This window comes from Eimeria mitis, genomic scaffold (assembly GCF_000499745.2).
Source record: "Eimeria mitis Houghton genomic scaffold, Emh_scaff1321, whole genome shotgun sequence".
Lineage (NCBI taxonomy): Eukaryota > Apicomplexa > Conoidasida > Eucoccidiorida > Eimeriidae > Eimeria > Eimeria mitis.
The window spans coordinates 8,545-8,751 of NW_013568756.1; the positions used below are offsets into that span (position 1 = coordinate 8,545).

At 63.8% G+C, this 207-nt stretch overlaps 1 protein-coding gene across 1 annotated transcript in view; it reads left to right on the forward strand.

The window, feature by feature from the left end:
• EMH_0034590 (uncharacterized protein) overlaps positions 1-207 on the forward strand; it is a gene marked incomplete at both ends in the record, with an annotated part of 6,243 nt that overhangs the window by 3,160 nt on the left and 2,876 nt on the right. The gene's annotated exons all lie outside the window — the stretch shown is intronic.

Sequence of the window (207 nt, forward strand, 5' to 3'; positions counted from 1 at the left end):
TGCTGCTGCTGCTGCTGCAGAGATTGCGTTCTGCTAGCGCCCAGAGCTGCAGCGACAGCAGCAAAAGGTCTTTAGCCCGCAGCAGCAGCTGCACCAGCAGCAGCAGCAGCAGCAGCAGCAGCAGCAGCAAGGGTTCTCTGCTGCTGCGAAGCCACCGCAGTGCTGCTGCAGCAGAACGCCGCGTGCTGCTGCAGCGGTGTAACGCCC